At 39.8% G+C, this 14,430-nt stretch overlaps 1 protein-coding gene across 1 annotated transcript in view; it reads left to right on the top strand.

Moving 5' to 3' along the window:
* LOC145412368 (uncharacterized) overlaps positions 1 to 14,430 on the top strand; it is a 417,977-nt gene that overhangs the window by 10,933 nt on the left and 392,614 nt on the right. The gene's annotated exons all lie outside the window — the stretch shown is intronic.

Genomic DNA, 14,430 nt, shown 5'->3' on the forward strand with positions numbered 1-14,430 from the left:
TCACGTAATGCCACTCAGGGATGAGTGAGGCTGGTCACTCATCTTAAATGCCAGGACCAACTTTCCTAGCCCCGGGCTCCTACGCTCCTCATGGGGCAACGTAGGATTAGAAGATGAATGGATGGATGGATGGATGTTTATATTCTCCGGTTATTGTGATTCACTCTCCTATGAATAAAATCTTCGGGGGTCACGCCAAATATTGCGGGAATAAAAACACACTGGATGAAATATATCAAGATGTAACGATGATACTTTGTCGAAACCCATTGGAACTAGGTTGAGACACTATGCAGATCAGGCAGGATCCCTGTATTTTTTATATCGGTAATGTCTTAATGCATTGCATGGTTGAGTAATGACTATGTCATAATCACAGCACATTTCGAATGCACATGATTATGTTTAAGTAATTATTTTTTAACTCTTACTGGATGAAAAACAACTTAGTGATGGGATTACATGTGCTTATGAATGCATCATCCTTGTCTGGTCCTTCACTCATTTTCTGTGGTCTTTTGGTAATGAACCATCCCTGCATGTTCAAAAACTCTATAAAAAGAAATTCATATCTATTTCATTGATATATATTATTTTCTAGCCCCGTGTTTTGGGAGTTATGAAGGATGTTGGATGTTTTAAGTCCATTAGGCATGTTAGTGAGAACCTCGTTTAGAGGGTCAGTACTGACTCTGTGATAAATCTGTTTACAGTAATTTTATCTTTGCTTATATTTACCTTTCAACTTTCTGAGCTAGTGCAGATATTATATATATATATATATATATATATATATATATATATATATATATATATATATATATATATATATATTTTAGAGGCGAAGATGACCTGACAAGTTGATGATGACTTGCTGAATGGAACAATACTTCATAAGCTCATTACTCGTTAGCAGTTTTAATTGAAAACATATATCTGTGGGAGAAATTTGTGTTAGTAAATAAATTATTCAGATATGCTGCACTCAGCCAGTCATCACCAACTTGTCAAGTGCAACTTCGCCTCAATAAAAAAAAAAAAGAATATAGTAACTGAAAACCAATTTCTTTGTGTTATATATAATAAAGTCCACGGACAAGCCTCGTCTCTCTCTCTCTCTCTCTCTATATATATATATATATATATATATATATATATATATATATATACACACACACACACACACACTTTGAGTGTATGAAGGTTCTGTTCAGCAAGGATCAGAACTGCATCACTATGAAACTATCCTTTGACACAGTAATGGTAATCATCATATAAAATACGCCTATGGAAAATCCAGGTGTTTACCCATTGCCAGAAAGTACCGGTAGCTTTATGTTTTCACATCTCTGGGCACGGTTACGGGCACAGCAACGCTCGCAGAGGAGGGGTAGGAGAAAGAAATGCATACAACGTTTGTGTTTGGATACCAGTATAGATTTTTTTTTTATTTTTTACTATGTTACGCTGATGGGCATGTCGGGGCCTTACGAACATGCACGTAGTTGGAATTAAGCGACCACGATTGGGTTGATGCACAAGTGGGATTGCATTAAATAAAAGTGCCTAAGCGTGTGTGTGTGTGTGTGTGTGTGTGTGTGTGTTGCCAGTGACCTATAACCTTTCAGGACTGACGTTCACAAACAAACTCACGTTCAGTTCTCTGTCGTAAAAGCAATTTGTTTCGGTAGGAAAGACAAGGGGAGTGCAGCATTTTCCCAAAGTCTTTCTGGAAAAAAAAGAAAATAGTTGCTAGTGACAGATTACCATAAGCTGTTTGGCTTTACAGAAAGGTATATAAAAGGAGAATACTAAATAATCCCAAGTCCATTGTTCTTCCTACAAACAATACTGGTAATATTGGAAAGAACTGATTGTAATTTGGTTTGTAAATGTCTCTTCAGTGCCGTGGCTTCTTGTTATCTTCTTATTATACTAGACGATTTCATTCAGCAACGAATGAACTGAAGGACATTCGCGGATTAATATTTTCCATCCAGGAGAAATCATAAACAATATTTACAGTTCCTCTGTTGATATGGACGGACTTTAGTTTTATTCAGGAAATCACCAGCGGTCATGTGTAGCTGAAAGAAACCTCAAGTCCATTTGTTTTGAGAAGATAACCGGCTCCAAACCAATATTTAAATCAATCTGAACCTCTCAAATTAACTTTCCGAGCGGCATGGTACGCGGGAATACTTTTCTGTTACGTGTAAGTTTTATTGTAAGATGTTAAAGCTAATATTATGAAATGCACCCGAAATCTATCACCTGGACGCTTAAACCATACAATAATTAAACCTGTGTCGCATCACCCTACTCATTATGGGAGCAAGGCAAGCTTATCTTGTTGAGGAAAATTTTGAGTTAAATCTTCACTTCTGTCGAAACATTAATTGTACAGTATCCATTTCCGCTCGGTATCCTTTCACAACCCCTTCCCACGCCAGCCACAGTGCCAGCTCATCTCATCCATATCTGTGCCACCATGCCTGTTTCTTTTAAAGCCCTTGACACTTATTTTTTTGATGATATTTTGAAAGAAAACTTCACTACGCTCAAGCCGCCAGTTAATCCAGCAACACCCATTTTCAGTTCACTTTCATGCCCGAACACACCAACCCATCCCACCCATTCTCTTACTTTCTACGGTATGCAGTTTTCTTTGTTGCTGATTTAACGACTTCATAGAGCGACGCGGGTTGCGCATCAGCGAACGCGCTTATTTGACATACTGGCAAAGATAATGAGTAAGATTTATTTTCACAGAATAAGTCAACACATTAAGATTTGGAAAGCTGTACACTAATTGACTGACATGAACTTAACATATTTCTGATGACTTCATGACTGCTGGGTAATCGATGTGAAAAATTAGCAGTGGTCAAAATATGTTACAAAAATTCCATGGGAGTGACCCGGATTCTGAATGATGTATAATGAGCTACGTGTGTTAATCACTCTGTAATACTGACAGACACTAGCGTATCATTAAATCAAGGTATTTTTATTTCATATGAACTTTTATCGTTTACAGAATACCCTGTGCTCACAAACAACTCTTCCGACGATAGATTAACCCAGTGACTGGTAGGATTTCTTTCAGTTGAACAAATCGTCTGGTGTCAGCCTGTATAACATAGGATGTGTTACTGGAGGTATACGTCAGTTCATTCCGATGACACTTCTTTAAATATTATTTTTGCTATCTCTAAACATTAACCCCTCCAGTACTAGAATCAGTTTCTAACAATAACATCATCAGGGGGTGGGCTTAGGTTAAAAAAAAAAAAAAAAGCAAAACAGAAACTAATCGGACTGAAATGACTAATGCGTTCACGGAAGCAAAATATTAAAATGGGATAGTTTTGACCTGTCTGACTTCTCGTGTGTCGCCCATCTGAACAACACAGTATGGTGTTAGTCGTAAGTCTATGATAGTGAAAGGGTCTGAATTCTCTTCATTTCAGAGCATTTACTCTAGAGTGACATACATTCAGTCTTTTTTCAGCTTGGTTGATGGCCAAGTGTAATTACAGAGTTGTTTTAGCTAGTAACCAAGGAGACATTCGTCCCTCGTAAATATAGCTAATGGAATTTCATGCAACCACCACGAGAGAATTAAATTATGAGAGTGGCCCAGTTCCGTCAGATGAAAACAAACCGACTATTCAGTAAAAAGCTGCGTTCACACCATATCTGATGCTGGTAAAACATCGATCATACGAATTAGTTAATATTATCTCACCGTACTGCAAACAGTTTTATACGATAGACTAAAATAAATGGGAGTACATGTACGTATTCGTCATAGTTATTTAAATTCATCTCGAATGATTTTTTTTACCGGAATGTTGATGCTTGTGTTGTAGCCTGTGAGTCGAATATTTTAAATGTCTGGGAGGGAATGATTCATTGGCCACTAAATACTTCTTTGTGATTCCATGGTTTTATAAGGTTTCATTAACTGGTTCTAGTGAATATAACCATGTAAGGCAGTTTCTCAACTGTGGATACTCGGATGCATATTAAATTGCCCGTAAATTTCCGTATAACTATGTTTGTCTCTATGCGCGCGCGCGCACACACACACACACACACACACACACACACACACACACACACACACACACACACACACACACACACACACACACACACACACACACTACAGACCTTTCAGTATTCGCAAAAAGTATTGATGTGCATAACGCATTTACAAGGCTGAATTTTTATGTTCTGCCCAGCCACACGTACTGAAACTGATGGGCAGCCCTCGCTGACTGTATACAAATATCGAGTTAGTCAGATACACATTTTGTGACTACAGTGCCACTCGGAACTCCAGATAAGTCTATAAACCTGTTAGATGGAAAAAAAAGTATATACAAGTAAAGAAATTAACGCTATCCGAATGGTTCTATTTTAGCAATGAATTTAGCAGTGTTTTGTTTTTTATGGAAAGAGGTTTGTTTTAGGCGTCCAGTCATTATATACTCGTATATGAACCACAGTACCTAACCATTTTTTTTTATAAAATTGCCAGTCTACTTTCCAGGTATTTTTCAAACAGTTTTGTTCAAGCTACATTTGATACAGCAGGGCTATAAAACTTTTAACTGTTGTTTCGCACTGGAGGCCAAAGAAACAAGGGCTACACAGCTGTATAAGATTGGCGTCATGGGGCATATAACATTTTAAGAGTCGTGAACTGTTCGTTTAAGGGATAAGGCCTCACCCAGGTGTTATATTCTGGCTTACCAGTGGTACACAGCTGAGAGAAAGCCCTTCATCCTACAAGGTTAGAGTATATCTCGCTTAGCCGAGTAGTATCCTATCACAGGGGTGTTATTATTATTATTATTTTTATTATTATTATTATTATTATTACTGTGAGTATGGGTTACGTGTGCAATGTTATTTTTTTTTTTCATTATTATTATTATTTTTTAACCAATAAGTTGCAGGCAGGATTCCAGGAGGTAGGAAAGGTCTGAATGATTATGATGACCAGTAGACGTAGTATTACTGTGCTGTCATTATTCTTAGAATGGGAATATTGTTTATGAATAATGATGAATTACAGAGTATTAAAGAACATAATCCACCTCATATATATCGCAATCTTGAACAAAAATATAGTAACATTATTGGTAGACTAAATCAGCATTTTCTGTAGGGGCAGACTCACATGCTGACCATCTACTTCTCACTGTTAGACATGGTACAGGTAACAATGACAAGCATTATGGTCAGAATGTGACCCGGTGAAACGAGATGTTCTTATTCCAACATTACTTCAAACTTACATAAGCAGACAATTCACTTCAGAATAAGTATGGTTCCGGCCTTGGTGTGTCTGCGCCCCAAGGCTGTTCTCAGAAAAGGACTGATAGTTGAAGCATTGATCGGGCGAGGAATATAAGAACAAAATAATAATAAAAATATAAAGTGCGGTGATGGGGAAAGGGGGTTGCTGCTGCCTGATATTTGAGCTTGACTATTTTCCGAACCTGCAATGCTATTTAACGAACATTCTTCCTTAATTGCCTCTTGTTTGTAGCGTCAGCACCGCCACTGCAACCTTTGTCCTAATTTATGGTACCTGTCGAGGCGTAATTAGTGCACTGTGTGGGCGTTCGGTGAGTGTGGGTAATGGGGTAGTGTCCAATTATTGTGTTGTCAGAGAAGAGTGTGTAGTGGCTTTAATGAGTGTGTAGTTGCTGTAGCGTGTGGTGGCTTTAGAGAGTGTGTATTGAGTGCATTGAATGTGTTGCGGCTGTGGTATGTGTTTAGTGGTTGTAGTGAGTGCGTAGTGACTGCCGAGTGTGTGCGTGGCTGTAGCGTGTGTCTAGTTGCGGTAATGAGTGTGTAGTGGCTGTAGTGTGTAGTGACTGTAGTTAGCTTGCAGTGGCTGTAGTGGGCGTGTAGTTGCGGTAGTGAGTGTGTGGTGGCGGTAGTGGGTGTGCAGTGGCTGTAATGTGTGTGTAGTGGCTATAGTTAGTGTGTAGTGGCTATAGGTAGTGTGTAGTGGCTGTAGTGAGTGTGTTGTGACTGTAGTGAGTGCGTAGTGGCTGTGATAAATGTGTAATGAATGTTAGGACTTTGTAACTAAGGAGTATGTAGTGAATGTAAGGAAAGTGGAATAAATCAGTAGTGTGTAAGGGAAAAGTGTGTGTGTGTGTGTGTGTGTGTGTGTGTGTGTGTGTGTGTGTGTGTGTGTGTGTGTGTGTGTGTGTGTGTGTGTGTGTTTAAGCAATTTACGTTATGTGTGGACTAAGTGCTGTGTCTCAATATGTAATGGTGTGGCGTGCATGAAAAACCTATCTATCTGTGTACTGCCAGACGTTTTAATCCTGTAAAGGGTGGCCACAAACACAGTCGTCTCCATGTTGCCCTGTCCCCTGCCATTCCTCTGCCCTGTTCCCATCTTACACCCCCTTCTCTCATATGTAAACTGCATGAAAAATGATTCCTGAGTTTAAGATAGACCTAGACGTAATGCATATGAAGCCAAAGAGAGATGGAATGACAAATACAGGGTTATTACGGTAAGGTATATAAAAACGGCATAATACATTTGGCAATTAGGTACTGGCTTATATTATTGTGGTTGCTGGAAGTGGATGAGAAATGGGATGGGAAGGTAGGATCCAAGTAGGGTGGAGAGGAGTTCACCAATGAGTTGATTAGTGTTGTGGTGATTGAGTGACAGGAAGAAAATTGTAGTGTATAAAAATGTGTGTAATAAAACGGTACCTGGACCCATACCGCTAACTTGCTGTAGTTACTAAATTCACTGATATATTGGTACTGTATGTCGTAATGTACAAGGAACCGATAATGTACCACTGTAGAATAGAACAACTGTATCTAGATTCTCATAAAGTACAAGAATATTAAACTACCCTACGCGAAGTACAGTGCTACCTTTCACAGTTTTTACTGTACTTAATGTAGAACTATGGTAATTTCTACATGATAAACAACATTATTATCTTCTCGTTTGATCAGATATGCAAAGTTCTGAAATAAGCGCTTGTTATAGAGTATATCACATATAAAGAAAAAAAAAAGAAAGAGATCTATCTATCAATCTATCTATCTATTGCCAGACGCCTCAAGCCCGTTTGGGGTGGCCACAAACAAATCGCCTCCAAGTCGCCCTGTCCCCCGCCATTTCACTGCCCTGCTCCCAACTCACACCCCCCTCTCTCATATACCTCTCCACCCCATCCCTCCATCTCATCCTCGGCCTCCCCCTCCCTCTTCCCCCCTCCACCTCACTCACATACACTCTCTTCGTCAGTCTTTCACCCTCCATCCTCTCCACATGGCCAAACCACCTCAGTGTGTTCCTCATAACGCTTCCTATCACATCCACATCCACACCACAACGCTCCTTTATATCCTCATTCGTCAGCCTGTCTCTCCACGTGACTCCACATGCTCCTCTTAAATAACTCATTTCCACTGCTCTCACTCTTGACTTGTGTCCTTCCAACAATGTCCAAGCTTTACTTCCGTACGTTAGAGTTGGTATCACAATACTGTCATGTAGTAACTTTTTCACTTCCATGCTCACTTCCCTGTTTCTTATCACTGCTTTCAAAGAACCAGCAACCTTTCTTCCCTGCTGTACCCTTTCAAGCACTTCACCCTCCAAACCTCCATCCTTACTCATCACACTACCCAAGTATTTAAACTTACTCACATTTTCCAATTCCTCACCATCCAACCTCGCTGTACATTTACTAACTTCACCTTTCTCAAAGAAAGAGATCAAATAAAACAATTCAAATCCCTCATAGGAGTAACATGTTTTTGAAACTCCATGGTTGAGGAAGCTCCCAAACATCTGTGCCTAAGCGATTTATTTTGTGGATATGGATATCTTTTCGTATGTTAGCCTATTTATGAATGGAATGGCGATACTGAAAGGATTTATGTACCACGGAAGAGAAGAGTAAGGTGTATTAAAACTATTGTTTAGGAAAAGGTGTTAGGGAGCTTCGCTAACCGACAGTAATACGGTCCAAAGTGTAGCAGGGCTTCTTGGTATAGCATCTAGGAGAACTGTGGACATCTGATTAGGATGAAGATAAGGTAGCCTATGGCTTCATCTTCATGTATGAAGTGTACCCCTGGCACCGTTGGTCAATATGGAAATGTGGTGGTGGTGCAGTTATCTGAAGCTTTGCTGCTGTTGGTTTTGTGACCCCAGTCTCATTTGGATGTAAAACCGGTGGAGTGCAAGCAAAAGTTGCTGTTCTCCTGCAGTCCATATTCTGCCTTCAGGGGGATAGCGAGGGGGCACAGAGGCATTTGCATAACCTGACAGAGAATCTGGGTGCTTATATCAGTGCCACGACGTGAAGGCGTCTCCATCAAGCACCTCTTTGATAGTATCGTTCGAATAGGTGATACGAGTGAGATCACTTTTGGCCTGGTGAAGTTTGGCCAATACTATGTACTGAACTAAAATTGTGTTATTTCGGGGATGATTAAAAGTTACGCAGATATTATACACATCACTGAAAAGCTGACTCAGTAGCCACCGAGTGATGTTAATACTGATGATGACGATAGCCAAACTTGGTGGAAGAACCGAAGGATAGAAAAGGGTGAAGTTATTCAATTTTGAGAACATTCAGTCAAAGTTGAAGGTCACAGGGCAAGAGTATGCGTTCAGTCCTTTAAGCTGAATGGGTTTGGATCAAACTTAGTAGAGCGATTCAAGGAATCTGAGGATGAAATTATCTCGTTATCAAAACAATAAGTCAAAGATGAAGGTCACAGGATAAGGCCATAATAACCACTTTTAATCTGATTTGAGTAAAATTTGGCTAATGAGTTGCTGGTCAAGTAAGTGTGGAGTACTGTGGTTTTCAGAGCAATCAGTCAATGGCCATGGGTTTACATATAAGCGGGGGAGAAATAAGGTTCTTTCACACGACCAGTCGGCACCTGTCGTGTTCTTCATTTTAAGTCACGGTTACGAATATTCTGTTAACAGTGGATCAGAAAGTGTTATTTTCCAACACTTTTTTCATTATCAAATTTTAGAACCATAGTTAACACTGAGGTGGACGAACCTTTCGACTGATGGTACGGCCTAAGTTTACCACTTTCTGATTGCACTCTCTGATTGCTTTTTTTTTTTTTTTTTTTAATAAAAAGAAACAGCTTTCTGAGCAAAGAAAAAGGAGAAGGACAGATACTGAGATACCGTATCACAGAAAACTGGTAAACTGAGAATATGCACGGATGTACGTAATGAGACAGAAATTTGGTGGTTAGAATAAATGAGTGAGTGACAGATTGACAGGAGTTAGGTAAACGGATAATCATACATACTATACACAGTCAGAAGGATCTGTAAGGTTATAATGTGGACGTAAACGACTGAGAGCCTGTTCCTGTAGAGAAACAATGACGAGAATGCATTGTTAACCATTAAGACTTTCTACTCAATCTGCATAATAGATTGTTTTAGTTTTGAGTATCATTGAATATGTGCTGCGAACAGTTTTATGTTTACGGATAGGCCTATAATATTTTGTTGCATAGCTTTAGCAAAATCAGGGTAATAAATCTTGCCATTATTTCATTCCTGCAATTCTCCCTGTTAATACTTACCCATCATTACACTTATCTGCTTAAGCGTTTTAGATGGATACTACAGCATTCAACATGAGACAGTCGAAGAGTGTAACACGCTCTCGGTACACTTGATCTAGAGACCCGTCCACAATACCAGTACACACTTGTCGTTCTGGAGTATGATACTGATAAAATGATGAAAAATAAATTTGTTGAGGAAATTGCGTGAAACACCGTGAGCATTCTAAGCAACTTTAAATATTATTGTTGCTCTCTCTAAACATTAACCCCTCCAGTACTAGAATCAATTTCTAACTGCATAATATCGTCTGAGCACCCTCTGACGATGATTATGGTGTTGGCTGAGGTAAAAAAAAAGCAAAACAAAACCTAAACAGACTGAAATGATTAATGCGTTCAAGGCAGCAAAAGAGTAAAATGAGATAGTTTTGACCTGTCTGACTTCTCTTATGTCACCCGTCTGAACAACACTGTATGATGTTCGTCGTAAGTCTATGGTAGTGAAAGGGTCTGAATTCTCTTCATTTCAGAGCATTTACTCTAGAGTGACGGACACTCAGTCTTCAGCTTGGTTGATGGCCAAGTGTAATTACACTACTGAGTCGTTTTAGCTAGTAACCAAGGAGACTATCTTCTCCTCGTAAATATAGTTAAACGAGTTTCATGGAACTACCACGGAAGAATTTAATTATGATAGTGACCCAGTTCCGTCAGATGAAAATAACCGACTATTCAGTAAAAAGCTGCATTCACACCATATCTGATGCTGGTAAAACATCGATCATATGAATTAGGTAATATTATCTCACCGTACTGCATGCAGCTTTATACGATAGACTGTTTGAAATATAATGGGAGGACGTACTCGTCAGAGTTATTTAAAATCAACTCGAATGCATTTTTTACCCGAATGTTGGTGCTTGTGTTGTAGCTTGAGTCGCATATATATATATATAATATATGTGTTGGAAGAAATGATTCATTGGCCACTAAACATCTCTTTGTGAATCTTTGGTTTTATATGGCTTCATTACCTGGTTTAAGCGTACATAGCTCTGTAGGGCAGTGGTTCTCAAGTGTGGGTACTCGGATGCATATTAAATTGCCCGTAAATTTCCGTATATGTTTGTCTTTCTTTACACACACACACACACACACACACACACACACACACACTACAGAGATTTTAGTATTCACAAAAAGTATTGATGTGAATAATGTATTTACAAGGCTGAATTTTCATGTTCTGCTCAGCCACACCTACTAATACTGATGGGCAGCCCACGCTGACTGTATACAAATATCGAGTTAGGCAGATAAACATTCGGTGACTACAGTGCCACTTCAAACTCCAGATGTCTAATAAACCTGTTAGATGGACACAAATTATATACAGGTAAAGAAATTAACGCAACCCGAATAGTTATATTTTAGCCATGAATTTAGCAGTGTTGAGTTCTTCTTGGAAAGAGGTTTGTTTTAGGCGTGCAGCCATTATATATATGAAGCACAGTACCTAACCATTTTTTAAAAATAGACAGTCTAGTTTCCAGGTATTTTTCAAGCATTTTTGTTCAAGCTTCATTTGATACAGAAAGGCTATAAAACTTTTAACTGTTGTTTCGCTCTGGAGGCCAAAGGAACAAGGGTTACACAACTGTATAAGATTGGCGTCATCGGGCACACAACATTTTAAAAGTTGTGAACTGATCGTTTAAGGGATAAAGCCTCACCCAGGTGTTATATTCTGGTTATTACCAGTGCTACACAACTGAGAGAAAGCCCTTCATTCTAAAAGGTTAGAGTATATCTCGATTAGCCGAGTAGTAACCTCTCACAGGGGTGTTGCTTATACTCGTAATAGCACTGTTATTGAATCTAAATGTTTTACGTATTAGTTAGGTCATAAATTCAGTTTTGTTAATGGCCAGAGTCACATTCAGCGCAGGGATATGGTATGGGTGTATTATTATTGCTACGGTATGTAGGTATGTATGAATGTACTATTATATTATTATTATTATTATCATTATCATTATTATTATTATTTTTTTATTATTATTATTACTTTGAGTGTGGGTTACGTGTGCAATGGGTGTTTTTTTATATAATTTATTATTTGGTGGATAAGTTTGGAAGAGTGTGTAAGCACGGAATCTAAAGGTGAATGTAGGGAAAAGTAAAGTGATGGTCTTCGAGAAAAGAGAAGTCAGTGAATGTACAGTGAGATTCGATGGGGAGGAAATGGAGAATGAGAATGCATTTAAGTAAATGGGTAGTGTGATGAGTAAGGATGGAAGTTTAGAGGGTAGAGTGCTAGAAAGGGTGCAGCAGTGAAGAGAGCTTTCTGGTTCCTTGAAAGCAGTGATAAGAAACAGGGATGTGAGCATGGAAGTAAAAAAGCTACTACATGACAATACTGTGATACCAACTCTAACGTATGGAAGTGAAGCTTGGACCTTGTTGGAGGGACAGAAGTGAAGAGTGAGAGCAGTGGAAATGAGTTATTTGAGAGGAGCATGTGGAGTCACATGGAGAGACAGACTGACAAATGAGAAGGTGAAGGAGTGTTCTGGTGTGGATGTGGATGTGATAGGAAGTGTTAGGAGAAACACATGAAGGTGGTTTGGCCATGTGGAGAGGATGGAGAGTGAGAGACTGACGAGGAGAGTGTATGTGAGTGAGGTGGAAGGGGGGAGAGGGAGGCCAAGGATGAGATGGAGGGATGGAGTGGAGAGGTATATGAGAGAGGGGGTGTGTGAGCTGGGAGTAGGCAGTGAAATGGCGGGGGACAGAGCGACATGGGGGCGATTTGTTTGTGGCCACCCGTTACGGGATTAAGACGTCTGGCGACAGATAGATAGATAGATGGATTATTATTTTTTAACCTATGAGTTACAGGCAGGATTCCAGCAGGCAGGAAAGGTCTGGATGATTATGGTGATGATTAGTAGACGTAGTATTACTGTGCTGTCTTTGTTTTGGAATGGGAATACTTTTTATGAATAATGAAGAATTGCAAACTAATAACATAATCCACCTTATATATTTCGGAACCCTGAACAAAAATAAAATAACATTACTGGGAAAGTAGATCAGCATTTTCTGTGGAGGCACACTCACATGCTGACCATCTATTTCTCACTGTTAGACATGATGCAGGCGACAGTAAGAAGCATTACGGTCAGAATGTGACCCAGTGAAACGACATGTTCTTATTTCAACACTACTTCAAACGTATATAATCGGACGATTCTCGTCAGAATAAGTATGGTTCCGGCCTTGGTGTGTGTGCACTCAAAGGCTGTTCTCAGAAAAGGACTGATAGTTGAAGCATTGATCGGGCGAGGAATATAAGAACAAAATAAGAATAAAAATAAACAGTGCGAGGATGGGGAAAGGGGGTTGCTGCTGCCTGATATTTGAGCTTGGCTATTTTCAGAACCTGGAATGCTATTTAACGAACATTCTCCCTTAATTGCCTCTTGTTTGTAGCGTCAGCACCGCCACTGCAACCTTTGTCCTAATTTATGGTACCTGTCGAGGCGTAATTAGTGCAGTGTGTGGGCGTTTGGTGAGTGTGGGTTATGGGGTAGTGTCCAATTACTGTGTTGTCAGAGAAGAGTGTGTAGTGGCTTTAATGAGTGTGTAGTTGCTGTAGCGTGTGGTGGCTTTAGAGAGTGTGTATTGAGTGCATTGAATGTGTTGCGGCTGTAGTATGTGTTTAGTGGCTGTAGTGAGTGCGTAGTGGCTGCGGAGTGTGTGTGTGGCTGTAGCGTGTGTCTAGTTGCGGTAATGAGTGTGTAGTGACTGTAGTTAGCTTGCAGTGGCTGTAGTGAGTCTGTAGTGGCTGTAGTGGGCGTGTAGTTCCGGGAGTGAGTGTGTGGTGGCGGTAGTGGGTGTGCAGTGGCTGTAATGTGTGTGTAATGGCTATAGTTAGTGTGTAGTGGCTATAGTTAGTGTGTAGTGGCTGTAGTGAGTGTGTTGTGACTGTAGTGAGTGTGTAGTGGCTGTGATAAATGTGTATTAAATGTTAGGAGTTTGTAACTAAGGAGTATGTAGTGAATGTAAGGAAAGTGGAACAAATCAGTAGTGTGTGTGTGTGTGTGTGTGTGTGTGTGTGTGTGTGTGTGTGTGTGTGTGTGTGTGTGTGTGGATTTTCAAGCAATTTGCTTTATGTGTGGACTAAGTGCTGTGTCTCAATATGTAATGGTGTGGCGTGCATGAAAAACCTATCTATCTGTCTATTGCCAGACGTCTTAATCCCGTAAAGGGTGGCCACAAACACAGTCGTCTCCATGTTGCCCTGTCCCCCGCCATTTCTCTGCCCTGCTCCGATCTTACACCCCCTTCTCTCATATGTAAACTGCATGAAAAATGTTTACTGAATGCAAGATAGACCTAGACGTAATGCATATGAAGCCAAAGGGAGATGGAATGACAGATACAGGGTTATTATGGTATGGTATATAAAAAACGGCATAATACATTTGGCAATTAGCCTAAGTACTGGCTTGTATTATTGTGGTTGCTGTAAGTGGATGAGAAGGCTGGGATGGGAAGGTAGAGTCTTTGTAGGGTGGAGAGGTGTTCACCAGTCAGTTGATTGGTGTAATAGTGATTGAGTGAGTGACAGGAAGGGGACTGTAGTGTATAAAATGTGTGTAATAAAACGGTACCTGGACCCATACCGCTAACTTGCTGTAGTTACTTAAAATTCACTGATATATTGGTACTGTATGTCGTAATGTACAAGGAACCGATAATGTACCACTATAGAATAGAACAACTGTATCTAGATTC

Source organism: Coenobita brevimanus, chromosome 93, assembly GCF_032717465.1.
Source record: "Coenobita brevimanus isolate Jiangsu-jjx chromosome 93, ASM3271746v2, whole genome shotgun sequence".
Classification (NCBI taxonomy): Eukaryota; Metazoa; Arthropoda; class Malacostraca; order Decapoda; family Coenobitidae; genus Coenobita; species Coenobita brevimanus.